The 14,886-nt window shown below is 51.1% G+C and overlaps 1 protein-coding gene across 1 annotated transcript in view; it reads left to right on the forward strand.

Annotated features, from left to right (window-relative positions):
* Positions 1-11,066: 11,066 nt before the first annotated feature.
* Positions 11,067-14,886, forward strand: part of TNR (tenascin R) — a 74,913-nt gene continuing 71,093 nt past the window's right edge. Inside the window, exon 1 of the mRNA XM_061345634.1 lies at positions 11,067-11,289. The gene's annotated coding sequence lies outside the window, so the exon portion shown is untranslated. The remainder of the gene's footprint in view (positions 11,290-14,886) is intronic.

Consider the following 14,886-nt stretch of genomic DNA (forward strand, 5'->3'; position numbering starts at 1 on the left):
GTCGATGTTGCTTTGTCAGCAGGATGGTGGGGGATGGGTAAGAAGGTGCAGATGGTCTTTGTGAGTAGCAGTCATGCTGAGCTGTGAGGATTGCTGCCAAAACTCTTTAAGCTTGAAAGTGGAATTGGTGGGTGTAGCATCTTTTCCTAGCTGTGGGTGGTAAAGGTGCAATGTAGACAGTGATACCTGTGGGAAGCGTTTTGGTTTGCAAACAATCTCTGTGTTCATTCATTGCAGTATGTGTCTCCCTTGTACCTCTGAGACTGGGATTGCTGCAGGGACTTCACTCTCCATGTCAGCAAAGCAAGGCCCTACTGCAGTCTTGGTCCACCCATCAAGGAACTGTAAATGATGTCATATGAAAGGTGTCTCATGTCCTCTAGGTGTTAAAAGCCTGATTATGATCTTCCCAGGATTATGTGGTCTTCTCACATCCTTTGGTCACAGCTGAAAGAAAAATAAGGATGCTCTTGGGGATATGAACAGAGTAGGGATGAGTGCTTACAGCAGAACTAGGGATAGGTTCTGTTCTGATTGCCAGTTTCTAGTGGGGCCATAGGGAATACACATGTTCCTTCAAAGCTAGAAGGGTGTGGAGCACACCAAAATTGCTGTTGGCTTCTGGAGAGTCTTGTCCACTGACAGTAAATGTGATGCTCAACTCCAAGGGGTGTGGCTGGCCTCCAGGTGCTGTGTGCTGGTTTCTGTTATGCTGGTCAGTGTAAGGAGGGAAGAGAGAAGACTGCACACTAGCTTGTGTCCTTCTCTAAGGTGCTACCTGATGGTCTCCATTCTGTTAATCACCGGAGTCACTGTGGCAGAAGGAGACAAAATTGGTTCCTTCTGCCTGATGGCAGCTGTCTGACACATCCTGCTGAGCACTAGCTTGATTGCCATTGAGCTGCATTTTCAGAGGATTTGGTGCTGCATGACTGCTGGGCATCCTTCCCAGCCAGCCAGCTTTGAAGGCTGGGCTGGTGCAAGGAGCAGTGGCCATCATTCATGCAGCTTCCTCTGGTTCCATGTGTGGGTTCCTCTCAGCCTCTGGCTTGTTTATCAGTGCTTACTAATTTATTTTGCAATCAGCCACTGCTGCTTATAGCTGCTGTTGTACCACAGCTCCGTGCTACACAACCGCTGCTTGGCAGGTGACCTCATTCATTCTCTTCCCTCACTTGAAGGTCCTCTGTGTTTTAAATTGAAATCACTCTGATGAAGCTGCAATCTTAAAAGAAGAACTAAAAAACAGCTATTTTGCATGCTGTAAGGTTACTCCATGAATTAAGCAGGGAAAAGAGTTTAACATCAGCTGCCTTTATTTTTTTCTGTTTTCATTCTGTTTCAATCAAGATAAAATGCAAATTTAGTGTCTGGCCCTAATTAGAAACACAGCAGCTCATAAACACAAGGGGGGGTTAGGCATTTTTTTTTTGTCTTGGTCTCTTTGTCACAAGTGGTACGCTCCTAATTTTAATCTCTTTAATTTTCTTTCCTTCAGGTAATTCTTTGCAGTTGGCATATGAAGTTGCATATAATTACTTACTGTAATGGGATGGGGGGGGATTAATAGCATTTGGCCAATAACTTTTTTTAATTAGTTGCTTCCTCAACAAATGATTTCCTTCCTTTTTTTAGAGTCAGAGAATGATTGAGTTTGGGAAGGACCTCTGGAAGTCCCTGTGCCAACCCCCTGCCCAGAGCAGGGCTTGACTCAAAGTTGGATGGGGTTTCTCCAGGGCTTGAAGATGCTCACAACTGAACAAGTTGTGAGCAAGGAATGGAAATTTTTAAGTCCTTCTGGAAAAACCTGTTCCAGCACTTAACAGCTCTCATTGCAAAAATCAGTTGCAGGTGGTGGGCACTTGGAGTCTTTATTCTCATTTTCTTCTTTTGAAAGAATGGCTTACAAAGCCCTTGGCTGGAAGCTGCTCCAGAATGGATTTGTCTCCAGTGCTTGTGTCCCTGTGAGAAGTGTTGGGCGAGTAGTTTTTTTCTTTGAGAAAGGGAATTTAAAGCCCTGCCTGACCAGACAGCCTCTTTAATTAATTTTCAAGCATTTAGTAGAAGAGGAGGGGGAACATGCCTCGTTGCTAAAAAGAAGTTCAGTGCTGGAGGGAATTGAAAATGATGGTCAAGGGAAAATTTAATATCAATCTGTCAGGTCTCTTCAGCAGTTAAGTGTGGATGGCTGCTGGTGCCAGCTTTCGACCTGAGTGCTGGAGTCTTGTTTGTTTAGGGTAATTTTGTTTAACTATGGAAGGTCATAATGACAGTGGATAATTGGAAAAGCAAATCTAACTCCTTCCTTGCTCAGTAGTCCTCTTCCCTTTCTTGCTGCACTTTGGAGGCCGGAAATACCCAGCATAGACATGGAGCTGTCTGGGGGTGAAGTAAAGCATTCACTGCAGCATTCGCCTTGAAGAAACGATCTCATGTGTCGGCAGCATCCATGCGTGCAGGCAGTGGCATTAACCTCAGTGTCCTGGCTGGCATCCAGCTGAGGTAATTGCATCCTGCCTCCTGCCAGTCCCCACCACTGCCTGCAAAGCGATTTTGTGAGGCCAACCTCACACGATCTTCCTCTCTTGTTTTCCAGGAGGGGTTTCCCTTACCCTCAGCAGTGCAGAGGCCATGTGCTGCACTTGTCATGGGTGTAGAGTTCTTGTGGAGCATCTGTAGGAGGTCAGAGACTGTCACCTGCTTTAAATGTTGAGGAACTAAGGGGGTTGGCTATAAGGGAGATGTAATTGAGACATAGGAAGCAGTGAATTATAGCAGTATCTGTGGCATAAAGACCAGAGCCCGTATTCCATCTTCTGGAGAGGCACTGGTAGCCCTAGTCTCCGCAGCCTTCTAAGAATCATCACAGTATAGTTTGCTTCCGTTTTGCTTTCAGAGTGAGCTGCAAATGGGTTCCTGAGGCAAGGGTCTTCTCATCCTTATCTCGGTACAACTACAAGGCCATATTTGGGTATTCTTAAATGTCTTGATAAATGAATTTAAATGGTTGATCAGACTAAAGCAAGACTTTTTCCTCTGCTCCACGTGGTAACCAGCCATTTCAGTTGAGAAGATCTTGCCAGAATTTAAAATCTTCAGGTTATCTTTTGTATCGTAAGTCTATCTCTCGCCAATGGATGGCCATTGTTACTCAGCAGGGAAAAAATGAGAATTCATCCTCTTAACATCAAGCAACAGGAAAAAATATTTGGAATGGGAAAAGGTGAGGGTTTTTTACATCTTTAAAAAATAAACTATGAGAAGGAAAACCAACTATGAAACTTCCTTGGCTGATTTGCAGTGCAAGGGGATAATGTTCCTGTTCTCCTAAGACCTCAGGATCTCACAGGGCTCCCTGCTTCATGAACCTTTCAGGTGAAGGAGGGCTCTGCGTACCTATCATAGCCTCTTTTAATCCAGTAGCAAGCGTGTGCAACATGCCTGCTGCTGTCATCAGGCTGCAGTGCAAAATAGCTCATTGGGGAGTGAGAGGGGAAAAAACAGTCTCATCTGTGACAGTGGCTTGCACAAAGCCTCTGATCATGCAGTGGCAAAGGCAGAGAAGAGGCACAGGTTCATTTCTTTCTCAGTCTTGCCTTCTCTTAAAGGCGCTGCTGTCTCCCTTTTCTGTTTGGAGCAGTGTATTAACCTAAATGCTCTTGTTTGACTCCCAGACGTGGCAGTAAGGAGCAATGGAACTGGCTTTCACTTGGACACCTGCATGAGTAGCGGAGGGGTGTGGGCTCCATCAGCATCTCTAACTCTCATGTTCCCTGAAATCCTTTGGCACCTCCACTGCTCCAAGCACTGGGGAGCACACTGTCACTTGGTCTCTAAAAAATCCTGAAATTCAGGCAGCAATGGAAAATAATTTTGAGACTTTGGGGAAGGTGGGGCAGGGGGGAGGTTGAAAAGAATTAAAGGCCATCTTTAGGAGGTGTGAGTAATAGCATGTGACTGCTGAAACCAAGCCAGCAGTGCGAGTCAACGCAAATCCCAAACCAGCGAGCTCTGATGCGTCCTTCCAGCCCTGCTGGGCTTCCCGTTGCTTCTCACTGTGCCAGAAGCTTTGCCAAGCAGGGAGAGCAGCCTCAGAGGGATTTAATTCAGAATTTAAATGTGTTCGTTTAAAGGTTAACTCATCATTCCCTCAGCATCATGATCCTCACAGAGGGGGATGGCGAACACCATGGGGCTTCAGGGAGCCACAAGCAGTGTTGGGCTCTGACGGATGGAGCCATGGAGATGCTAAGGCACTGGACCATCCCATATATCTCCTTCTCTGGCCCCCACAGTGAGGATGGTGATTGCTGGAGGATGAGCACCTCGTGCTGCAGGTGTGACCCCATCCCATTGCCTGTCCCTCCACCCATGAGATGTGCAAGATTGGGTAGGGAAAACACTCGGCAGCTCTGATTTGTCCCTCAGGGCCTTATTTAAACAACAACTTTGTCTTGATTACGGTGCTTAATCTGACTTGTCAAAATCCCCATAAAATGATTTAGGTGGTTTAAGGTGGAAAACATGCTTCTTTTATCCTCTTATTCCTGAGCAGGAGCTGGTCTGAAGCCACTAGCCCTGACCTGCAGCTTCTGTCCCATCGCTGGTGTCCCAGATCAGAGGCACACGTACAAGCCCTCATGCCCCCCAGCCCAGTGCCAGGGCTCAGCTACCTGTATATAGGGTTGTTTTACAGAGAGTTGGGTTTACTATTTTTTAATTGTTATTAAAACAATTATTAAGAGCTGGCAGCTATTCCCCAGTCCTGTGGCAGCCAAAACACACCCTGGAGCTGGCATTGATCTGTGAGCACAGAGCAACCCATGACTTTATGGGGCAGAGGAGGGGTTGAGGGGAAGCAAAGCGGGGCTGACCCCTCAAAGTCATAAGAGCATCACGCTTGAGCTGGCGCCAGATGGGTGCCTAAGCTGGGGTGAAATGGGCCAAAGCCCAGCAGACCGCAACGGCGCTGCCCCCGGCACAGCCCAGCCTGGGTGAGTGGTGGGATGGGGGATACATGTCCCAGGAGGGGGGCACATGGGGCAGCTGTACCCAGGTCTGGTGGGAAGGCATGGCTGCATCTCAGTGCTCTCCCAGGCTCCCCAGCTCTGCACAGAGGAGGAGGAGGAGAGCTAATTTCCAAGCTCTTTAAATGTGATGAGAAATGATAGGTTTACATTGCTGGCAAAGGGAAGAGCTGGGAGCACTACATCTGTTTTGTGTAATCTTAAGGAGCAGCTTATGTCTGGACGTTAGTGAGAAGATATCCCTGTGCATGCCAGCTCACCCAGAGCAAGGTGGAGGAGAGGGCAGCATCGATTACAACCTGTGCCCCCCCCTTCTTTTCTCCTGTTCTTTGTTTTTCTCATAAGAGATTAATGGGATCTCTTTGTCTTTTAACATGACTGTACCTTATGAATTCTCTGTCTCACCCTCATCCTTTAAATTATCCACATAATAAAATATGTATTCAGTGATTTCAGGTCATAATTTGATCTGCTTAGGGAAGAAAAGGAATGATGGAGAAGGGTTGCCGGCATGCTCAGCTCTCTTTCATTTATCTTTGTTTATCATTTTTTTTCCCTAATAACCTATGTGCAGCCAAGTGATGGAAATGCCAATACCCATGTGCCAATTCCTTGCAAAACAGTTGCCCCCTAGCACCCTCAGCTTGGCAGGACCATGCAGGCTGCCCCCAGCCCCAGTCTATTAGCAGTGGCAATGTTCGGATGGTCAAAGGGCTGAGCCATCCCTGTAATTCCTGCCTTAACTCTTGCTGCCTCTGGGCCCAGTTTTACCCTGCTGTGAAATAGGCATGAATTTGTCCCCATGCAAACTCCAGGTATGTGGCGGCTCCTACAGAAAAGCAGCTCTGCATGAGTGAGCTAAAGGGGGCACATGAAGTACCTGGGATGTGCCCAATCTGCTGGTAAAGGTAGGAAGGCATGGCCTTATCCCAAGGTAGAGACAAGGGTTAAAGATCTTTCCTTTTTCTTGTCTGTAGGGCTGCTGTACAGGAATGGAGCTGCCAGGGTTTCATCTTAATGCCAGATTTAAAGTCTGAATGTGGGGTTTGATTACTTTAATACACTTACATAACATCTAAAAGCCTTGTGCTTGGCAATACTGGTGTAAAGGGCGTTTTGCATTCTAAAAAACCCCAGGAATCTGTAATGCCCTGATGTCACGGGGGGCTGCTGCAAGTCCCACTGGAGCCATGAAGCTGCCTTTGCCCCAGGGACCTAGAAGGAGGAAGGAGAGGGAGTGCAACACCATGCAACCAGCAAGGGGATGTCCCCAGCACAGTGTGTCTTGGGGCACCCCTAAGGCACCACCTCCTCATGGGGGAAAGGAGACAGTTTGGGGGGGGATGGCCTCTTGGGCACAGGGGGAAGGGGACTCTTCCCACTTGGCTGCCCCGTGTGAGTGATTGTGCCAAGAGTATATTACACTCCTTTGTAATGAAAGTCAGGGTTTAGAATCCTTGGACTGACATCCCCTGGGTGCCTGTTTTCCCTGTGGCTGTTTATGTAGCTATCCAGCTGGAAGTGTGCAAAGCCTCTCCTTGAAGGGATGCAAAGCCAAGGGTTTCAGTGGCACTGGATGGTGGGTTAGTGCTGCCACCTTGGAGGCAGGGGACTTGGGAGAGTGATTCTAGACAGGAGGTGTTAGGGGGCTTCACTGCTTGCACAGATGCTCTGAGCACCTAGAGACTGTTTGCCAGTTACCTTTGCTTTCAAGGGCTATTTATTCTGGTAATGGGGATGCTCTCTGCATGGCTGGTGCCGCTGACAGATGAGAAAGCAAGGGCTCATCATGACAACGAATGTTTAACGATGATAAAGTGTTAGCACTGGCATTGCTTACCCCAGACAGGTGGAGAAAGGGAGAAGACTAAGTAAGTGCCACCCACCCAGGGAGGGAACCTGGCTGTCCTGGGCCTTTCTGAGCAGCTAAGTTTGGCTTTGCTGCTGCACCATCTGTGGTGAGCAGGGACACAGAGGAGGAGAACAAAAGTTAATGCAGTGACCCACTGCACCCAGTGTGTTTTGCAAGCAGGAGCTGTCATGCTTTGCCAGGATAAGAGGATCTGGGCTTAAATAAACCCTCTTTTTTGGCACCCTGCATTGGCCTTGGGAGTAGGCAGAGATTTCCAGCTTGCTTTGCATGGAAGAATCTTGGCACACCAAGGAGGTTCTGCTGTGTTTGGCCAGAGGAGGAGATGCTCAACCCAGTGCCAGCTCTTGGTCCCTGGCTACTCATCGCGCTTTGCCTGCCCAAATCCCCTGCTGCTGCCTGCAGCCTGCCCTCCAGGCAGACTGGTGCACCTATCCCAGTAACCACAGGTGCCATGAGCTGCTTCCCAAGTTTGCAGTATGTTTTGAGGCTGTGGGGTGACAGCACAGTGGCAAAGCTCCCTGCCACTGGGGCAATGTGCTGCCCATAGACCTGCCAGCCCATGGGTCCAGGCACTGGTCATCTCAGAGCAGTAACTGGGGATGTGTCAGCAGCCAAGTGGCTCATCCATCTGTAGATCAGGATGAAATAAGGGGTATAGCTTTTTCCATAGTAGCAACACCTCCATCCAAGGTGTTTTACTGTCTTTATGGGCTGTTGAACGCACTGGCATGCAGATGATTCTGGGGAGGAGCGACCTGAATCAAGAAGACAATCTCAATATGAGTTACGCTTCTTGTTTCGTTTATTGCACAAGCTCACCTAATTTATACCATTGGTGATAGTTCACACGACAGCAGTACATCTTTCATTAGCTACATACACCTGTCCACATGCCTGTCTATACACTGCTATTGGCTAAGCTAAGTTTTACACACATATCTCTGCAACAGCAGGGTGCATGCCTTGCGATAAGCGGTGCATTCCTTGTGGCCAGCAAGCTCCTGTTTCAACGTTCTGCTTACATTTCTTCGACTCCAGGCCTCCTCGGCTCAGCTGAGTCAGAGTTTAATGCTGTCTCACTCGACTCCAATCCTGGGTTATGCAGGGCTTCATGTGAGTCAGAATTCATGTTACCTAACCGCTGCTCCACAGCAACCCAAGGATGGGGCATGACTTTGCAGCTGCTTCCCCAGCATCAGTGACTGACTTCAGTGCTGCCCCATGGGCAACTGTGTTCTGAGGCCCTTCCAGGAATGCTTGAGGAGGGGCTGGTAATGGAGAAAGATGGACACGACTAACCCTTAGAGCCAAGAGTTGGCCTGTCCTTAGTGCCTCTCACAACTCGAGACAAGTCTCAGTGCTCTCAGCATCAAAGCTGTGTCCTTCCTTAAAATGGGAAATCAAAAAAATCCATTTGGTTTCTCATGTGCCCCTGGGTTTATTGGATGTTTCCTCAAAGGTCCTCTCCTACTGAGAGCTGCATCTACAGCCGTGTCAGCTTGACCCTCCTGCTGCAGTAGCTGAACTCACAGCAGGGCCATACTATCCTACTAGTATTTATTATTTGCATATGACGCATTAGACAAACTTTTGTCATGAAAAAGCCAAACTTCCCCTGGCTTCACAGCAAGACCATTTACTGCTCACCATCAAGTTCAAAGATGAAGACACCCTCATGAGTTGTAGCTACCAGAGCATCTCCCGCCTGGGCTTGCTGGTGATTCCCACCACAGGAGCATCTCAAGGTATTTCTTCTCTCCTTCAGAAACACGAACCCTGTGCTAGGGAGCTCTTTGCAGCAAGCTGGGGACAGGCTTTCCCTGCCCATTACCAGGAGGATTGAAGCTTTGGTGCTACTGGGCTGCCTTGCAGCAAAGCTCAGGGGTTTTTTGCAGGGCTGTTTTCTGACTCTGCAACTGTTCCCCACGCCCCTGCCAGTGCTCGCCTTCATTCAGCCATTACATGATAGCAGATAATTTTGAGGCTTTGATCGGATGTAAAGATTTGGGTTTATTGCTTTTGTAATTACAGTCAAATCTCTTTAATATTGCTCCAGTTTATAGTATGCTCCCTCTTATTACTCATGGACCTGCAGCCCCTGTGTGCGCTGCAGGTTTCTGCAGAAGTGACTCAGGGTACTTTCAGCCCCCCATGGCCCTGAGCATCCCCAAGAGCCCCAAGCATCCACCCAAGGCTCTGAGCACCCCCGCTATGGAGCTCACTGGGGATGCAGTGCCCAGAGTGCTTCCTTGCCCAGGAAGAACTGTGTAGGCTGGAGATCTCTCCAGGGCCATTCAGCTTTCCCAGGGTCTCTGTGTGGGGAAGGCAGCACCTGCCTTTGACTGTAATTGAAATAGATGGAATCAGGATGGATCGACATCTAATTCCTTGCCTGGATGAATGGAGGCATATGTTTAATTTTTTGGTAATTCAGATTGGGAGCCCCAACTCATTCCTTTGCATGCATGTAAGGATCAGTGCTGCCAAGAGGCAGTTTTGCTTTGTGCATGTAGCTCTGCATAAGAGCTTCTCAACAGTCTGTCTTGGTGGAAGAAGGAACAAATGATATTTTGTAAACTTCTGCAAAGACAGAATTCCCATTGCCCTGCACATGCAGGGGGGATAGTGGGGATGCTCAAAGCTTGGGGATACAGGTGGGCATCGGCTGTGTTCTGTCCATGAGCTTTGGAAGGCAGTGCTGGGACAGGGAGGGCTAGAAAGATTCAGCTCACTGCTGAGCCTCCCACAGGACTACACAGGGAAGGGATCCTGGGGGTTTCAGGCCATTCCAGAAAGTCTTGTTCACTGAAGGCTGTTTTTCCCTAACTGGGTGTGTTATTGCAGGGATGGAAACCCCCTGGAGTATCCAACTGAGGCTTAATTCACACTGGCATCAGCAAGGCAGGCTCAGGAAGAGTGAGGGTACCTGGGCTATGTGGGTGATTATGGCCCAGAGCCCCAAAGAACTGGAAACAAAAAACTGAGGGGGAAAGGGATTTGAAATGATCTCCACAAAGACTGCTTCTAAATCAAGATCTTTAGTTTTTCCTGAGTGGCCCCCAGGGACCCCTTCAGACCATCCATACCTCGCGCAAGCCAATCCTTTCTCCCCTCCATAGATGTCCCTTGGATAACTTCTTGTGTTGGCTACAGAACAAGGGAGCTTCCCATTTTAGAGCTGTATTTTGCTCTGAAGTATGTTAAGAATGAAAGATTTCGTGTGTTGCTTCTCAGTTTCACTGCAGGTTTCATTAAGTATCCCCTTAGGTGTGTGGTGACAGCTTTGGAGCCTGCTTGACCCTGCTTTTTTTCTTGCACCTTCACTACCACAGGAATTAAAGCTTGCAGTTTCACACCCAGCCACCCTGCCCTGAGGGAGCTGGGCAAGAAACCTCTGCTTCATGCATGGTCACGGTCACGGTCAAAACATGACTTTCAGGGATGTTGTTCTTGACTTTGACTTGTAAGCTTGTCATCATGGCTGGAAGGCAAAGGACAGCAGTGACCTCCTCTTCTTCAGCTGCCATGATTTCAGCATCCAGGGCAGGACCTAGTCAGGTCCTTTTGCCCATCACAAAGATCCTGGATAGAGAAAGCCAGGAGTGCCTCATCAGTTATTTGAGTCTATTGCTTGTATATAGCTTCTTGAGTTGAAAAGAGTAATTCAGTCTAATTCTGCATACAACTTCAGACACTGTTTCCCCATCTTTCTTATGAGCCCGCTTTGAGTACTGAAAGGACACAGTAAGGACTGCCCTGCGCCTTCTCTTTCCCAGGCTGAACAACTGCAGCTCTCTCGGCCTTTCCTCACAGCAGAGGTGGTTCATCCCTCTGACCACTTCTGTAGCCGTGCTGCTTCGCATTCAGAGCCCAACGAGGATGAGGCCGAACTCAGTTGGCTCTCACTTTTTTTGCATCCCATTTTGTCGCGTGGCCCCATCCCTCCCCTTCCCCTTCTTTTCCAGTCGCTTCGCTCCTTCGGGAGCGGCCTCAGGCGCGGGACGTGCGCGGCCGTGGCCGTGGCAGTGTCGGGGGCGGCCGGGGGGCGGCGGGAGGCGATGCGGCGGGGCCGCGTGGGTCTGCGGGTGGGATTTCCCTCCCTGCTCTGCCCGCTAGGTGGCTGCTGCTGGGAGAGCGCGGCGCGGGGAGCGGAGGGAGCAGGGGGAGAGCAGGGGGGAAGCAAGGCAAAAAAAAAAGAAGCTGCTGAAATTTAAGCAGGGGAGCGAGCGGCAGCGAGGCAGTCCCGGGGTCGCTGCTCTCTCCGCAGCAGCCAGCGGGGCTGCCGGCGCCAGGCAGGGCGCCAGGCCGAGCGAGGGGACCCGCCGGAGCGGGGCCGCCCCACTTTCTTCCCGGCGGCGGCGGCAGGAGGCGCCGGCCCGGCCCGGCCCGGTGAGTGTCCTCAGCACCGCGGACAGCTCCGCGCCTCGCGTTCCGGCTCCGCGCTCCGCTTCCTGGCGCTTCGGCATCCGCGCCCCGCTCATCCGCGCTGCTCCGCGCATCCCAGCCCGGCGGGCAGCCGCGCCCCGGCCCCTGTGCTCCGTGTGCTCCGTGTGTGTGTGTGTGTGTGTGTGTGCTCTCTGTGTGTGCTGTGTGTGTGTGCGCGTCCCCGTCTCCACCCTTGAGGCGCGGAGTTGGGCGCGGAGAGAAGCGGCGGTGGGAAGGTTCCCGCGGGTCCCCAGCCGCGGTGCAGCGTCCGCCGGCCCGGCCACGGGGGGCTGTGCAGGGGAGGGGGGGGGGGGGCTTGCTTTCCTTTTTACGGGGGGCCGAAGGCTGCCTGCACTTTCTGCAAGTTCCTTTTGTTGCTGGAATGAGGTTAAAGAAATTTGGCTCTTAGCACCTGCGTCACACGGAGAGAGGAGACTGTTTCTTGCTGCATACTCGCAGGCAGTGCTTGGGGGGGTCATTCACACCCTCTCCTTACCAAGCCCACGCTTCAGCTCTCCTCCTTAGCCCGCTTCCACCTTCCTGCAGCCCGTGGCTCCCCTCTGCTGCGGGCCCCATTCCCCGCAGGGCCGTGCCGGCAGCCGCGGGGGAAGCAGCATCCCCAACTCCAGGCGGGGTGGAAACAACCCTGCGCAGCCGTTCCTTCCCTCACACGGCTGCCGTCTGCCCGCAGATGCTGCTGACGGACACGAAGACCACCCAGCTCCTTAACCCCCGCTTTCTGCTTTAATTCACCAAAGTTTGAATGTGATTATTTCCTGCTCTCCTGCCCGCTCAGGAGCACCTTGCGGGCAGCGACGGTGCCTTTCACTAGGAGAGCTGAGCCCTGGAAGGGGTCATCTGACAGCTTTGGGCTGAAAGATGCTCCCTGAGCCTGCGCTGAGCTGCGACTTTTAAAGCCGAGCGGAGCGCTCCTTTGGCGAGGTGACCGCTGAGCGGAGGAAGGGGTGGCCGAGCTTCTGGGGAAAGGGGCGGCGAGGGTATTTCCGAGGCACACTTTAATTAGGAGCGCTTCTGTAACAGTTACCTGTTAGGGCTTCTGGCAGAATCCATCTGTCCCGAGAGCAGGAGGAGGCTGAGCCCATGATGGGGACGCTTTCTGGGGAGGAAAGGGTTTCGTCAAGGCGCTATGGAGCCTGGGGGGAAGAAACATCCCTGTATCCTGCCCTCCGGCTGGAAATGGGGAGAGCCTCGCGCTGTAAGCTCCTGTTCCAGCTGAGACTAGATATTCCATCCTGTAGTGGCATTGAGTCTTAAGGAAGGGCCAGATTTGGAGGTTCCTTTCTGCCGGCTGCATCCCTGTGCCTGCCCCTGCAGAGCAGCCCTGTAGGACATGTGTCTGCAGGCAGGGAAACAGCAGCATGGGGAGCAGGCAGGAAGGCAGAGGCGGGTTTGCCTGCATCTTTGGTGGAGCATGAGCCGTGCCCACAGCAAGGGGGTGTGAACCCCCAGGACAGGATGCCGGACAGGCAGGGGTAGAGGTGCTGCAGAGTAGCAAGAGGTGGTGACTCCTTGAGGGCTGGGACTTGTACTGCTGCCACAGGGCAGAACTGCACCCCAGGGTGGTATGGATTCACTGCCCAGACTGGAAGATTACAATGCTGGTTGCCAGGGCACATCATGATCATGCCGGGGGGGGGGGGGGAATGATGTTTGAAAATCCTCATGAAATAAGGCTGAAGAGAAGGCCTGGTTTGGGCTGAGTTTGGGGTTTCCTTTGAGAGAGGTGAGGTGGTTCTGGCAAGGAGAGGTGGTTCTGTGGGCAGGGATGGGTTGAGATCCCCATGACCACAGGGCTACTCATGGGGCACAGGGTGCCTCAAGTCACCCTCCTGGATAACTCCCTGCCTTGCCCAGCACCCCAAACGAGCACAGAAGGATTCAGCAAGTGGCTTTGAGCATCAGCAAGGTGAGGTCAGAAGGCTGTGGGGTGGTTTGTTACTGTAGGGCAGCAGCGTGGGGATACACACTGATCTCTCTCTGTTCCCCTGACAGTGATGCTCCACAGTCCCCAGTCCACCCTAAAGCAGCTCAAGGACTGTGTTAGGATGCAGACATAAATCCTAGGGGAGCCCTTCCCTGACACAGCTGTAGCTCTGGCTGCCAACAGCTTCATCCGCAGCTCAGGGCTGAGGGGGATACGACAGGCACCCAGCTGCTGGGCTGGACTGGGTCTGCAGCTCCTGCCCCCAGTGCAGTGTCTATAGGGCTCCCAGCTCTCTCCCTGTTCCTGTGCATCTTGCCAGAGTGCATAACAAATGCAATAAACACCGAGAAAAATGCTGATTAGTGAGTACAAGCATGCAGAGTGTAAAGTAGCTGTTTAACCATATTATCTAAACAAACATAAAGGAGCCATAAATTAGGCAGGGGAGGAAGTTGATCCATTGATGGAACTGCCCAGGCAGAAAAGATAAAGGCAACATGCGACAGTCAAGGGACAGGGACACGATGGGGCCGTCACTTGTAATAGTCTCTCCTTTTAATTGCACTTGTAATGAGAAATAAAGTCAATGTTGTCAGATGCTGTTTCTACCCATAGAGTGGTCCCAGCCAGCGGAGCAGCATCCTACAGCCAGGCCAGGGTAAAATCCCAGTGAGGGCAAAACCTGGCACCTCTTGGGTCATCCCAGTTCCTGGCAACCGTTTGCTGTAGGAACAGTAGGGAACTGTTTGCTTAGGAACTGTAGGAAACATGCCCAGTTTGCTGGCTGGAATTACTGGGACGTGGCTGCTAAATTTGATGGCATTTTAGCACTTGAATCTTAAGGTCTCTATGGGGTATGTTAGACAGTGTGATTGCTTCGCGGTCTCCCCTAACCCACAACACTGCTTTAGCCAATGTCACCCTTGTTGTGCAAGAAATAAAATAAGGAAATAAGGGATAGGCATAGGAAATTTGAAAGTAAAATAGAAAATATAGGACAGGTTTGGCAGATGCCTTTTATCCATCCCTTGATCTGGAAGGATTTTTCCTCCCAGCACTCTCTCACATGTCTCGCAAGATAGGTCAAGCATTCCTTATCGATGTGCTGAAATGAATCCTGGGGTGCCCAGCAGTATTCCAGCTGACCTTTAGTTAGAGCTTGTCCCCATCAGCTGCCTCTGCTCCCACAGTCCTCAAAGGAAGCTGCTTCAATGAGGTTTCATGGGGATGGAAAGGGCCTCTCTCCCCCCCAACCCTTCTTGCTATTCCCTGTCTGAAGGAGAGGGCTGGAGGGCAGGTAAGTGAGCTTCTTCCCACTGGGGCAGCAGCATCGCTGCACTAATTAGTTGATGATGGTATTCCATGAAATAGCCCGAGTTTGGAGTAGTTGGACTGATCCAGCCCAGGGAGAGGCAACTGGAGCTGGCAGCTGGCTCAGTGCTGCCTGTTGAGACATCACCATCCCCACCCTCCTCCTGGCCTCCAGACCTCTTTGGTAGGGAGGTTTTCCGATCAAATTGATATTCAGAGGAGCATACTTCCTGGCTAAAATCTCAGCACCAAAACTCCTGGCCACAGGCTGCTGCGGGGTGCTGGGCACCCCTCTCCTCCTGTGC

This window comes from Neopsephotus bourkii, unplaced genomic scaffold (assembly GCF_033783945.1).
Source record: "Neopsephotus bourkii isolate Nb327-2 ecotype Australia unplaced genomic scaffold, CSIRO-AGI_Nbou_v1 NB_234, whole genome shotgun sequence".
Lineage (NCBI taxonomy): Eukaryota > Metazoa > Chordata > Aves > Psittaciformes > Psittacidae > Neopsephotus > Neopsephotus bourkii.